The following is a 2076-nucleotide window of genomic DNA, read 5'->3' on the forward strand; positions in this document are numbered from 1 at the left end:
TCTATTTTTTTTATTTGGCAATTAGTTAATTGCTTCGAACTCTAACATTCAATAAAAAAAGCAACACAAAAGTATTGTTACCAATGATTATGTCACCAAGTTGATCTTAACAGATAGTATAAATAAGTCCATACATACCAGTGTTAGGAAGTTTCTGATATCAAAGTGTGAATTATAACTTGGAAAAGACAACAGATGTCTCATAAAGGAATCATACTATGACTTCTATTATTTGAATGGGCCTCAGTGGCAGACTGGTCTAAGAAGTCCAACTTCTGTATCACTAGCCTGTTACACTGAGGTTGTGAGTTAGAATCCCTCGCGTGGCAGGTGGGCTCAACTCCAATCTTAATTGACTAGGAATGTCAGTTTACCTTGCGAAGGTCAATGGTTCTCTCAGGGCACTCTGGCTTCCTCCACCAATAAAAACTGACCACCATGAAATAGCCTATAGTGCTGAATGTTTGTATAATGCCAATAAAACTACAAAAAAAATGATGCATTCCAAGATGATTACATATTTTATAAATAACTACAGATACAGCAAATTATACTCAACTTTTTAAAGCTCTTCTGATAATCTATACACTGAAAGAACTTTAGTTTTTAACTGTAATAACACTGAAAATTTAGCTGGAAGAGAGTTTGACAACATCTTTGTATATAGATGGCTTAATTATTGTATGAAGTTTATATCTAGCATATTGCTTTCTACTTTTACTTCATTGCCATGGTTCACTGATTTTGTTAAACAGACTTCATTTTTTCACCAAAAGCAATTCCTTGGATACAGATGAACTATGATTGGTTTATAGAATGATTGTCAAAAATTGGGAGAAGATACTAAGGGTCAATCAAAATCCAAAAGGTAGCTAAAACAGGACAAACCATGGATATAAAGGCAAGAAGATGAAAAAAACAAACAACAATCCACAAAACACTGCAAAGAAGATTTAGCTTAGGGAGCTACCATTTGATTTTTACGGGGGGGCTAGGATGAAATTTGAAATAAAAAGGCAGGACAGGAGTTTATGTCAAAAAAAAAGGCAGGATGAGCAACTTGGCAAAAAAAAAGGCAGGATGACAATTTATGTAAAAAAAGTCAGGATAAACTAATAAAAAAAAAGGCAGGACCGAAGAGAGTGAAAAATAAAATGGCAGGACAGAGATTACAACTAAAAAAAATGCAGGACAAAATTTTTCATCCTAGCCCCCCCCCATAAAAATCAAATGGTAGCTCCCTTAGGTAAGTTTCTCCTATATCATGAGTAGGTAAGCTATTTACTGTCCTCTTATATAGTGTGATTGTACAGTATACATGTCCTCTGACAAGAATCACCTGACCTTGACCTCCTTGCTGTTCAAATGCTCAGTATTAAGTTTGTGTTTATGTAAGTTTCTTATTTACTGAGAGTAAAATGCAAACTATAAAAAAAGAGCTGTAAAATTAGACTATGGCCTCATTTTCATGATTCATTGGTTAGCTTTTGGTTCGAATATTAAGTGTAGTTGTTCCTATATAATTATCATATGATGAATGCCATAAGGTTTTCAACATTTTGGTTGCCAGACAAAATCATTTCATTCTTAAACAATATATTTATGAAACTTCGTTTGAGAATGTCCCTTGGGACATGGGCATGTTAAAGGTTAAAAGTCACAGCAGAATGGAATTTGGAACAACCATATGTGCATCCAATACCAAACTTGGTATGATTTTCGCGCATCGGGTGAATAGGATTCCTGCCGATTATAAGGTCACCTAAACAAAGGTCAAGGTCATAGCTTCAACCAAAACACTGAATTCAGACCAAAATTTTGGTTTTTGGATGACATCTTTGAAATTATATGTCCAATCTTCTTCAAACTTAGCTTGAAATACCCGTTAGAGAGAAAAAGCCCCCTCCTTTCTAATAATTGTAAGGTCACAGTGCTTAGAAGTATTCTGAATATTGGTTAATGTATCGTTTCTAGACAAGATTTTGTGAACTATAAATCATCTCTATACCAATCATAGTTAGATAATGGGTCTTGTGGGTGAAAATGACCTTTATTGCATTTGAGATTTCTTAGTCA

Source organism: Mytilus californianus, unplaced genomic scaffold, assembly GCF_021869535.1.
Source record: "Mytilus californianus isolate M0D057914Y unplaced genomic scaffold, xbMytCali1.0.p SCAF_7, whole genome shotgun sequence".
NCBI lineage: Eukaryota > Metazoa > Mollusca > Bivalvia > Mytilida > Mytilidae > Mytilus > Mytilus californianus.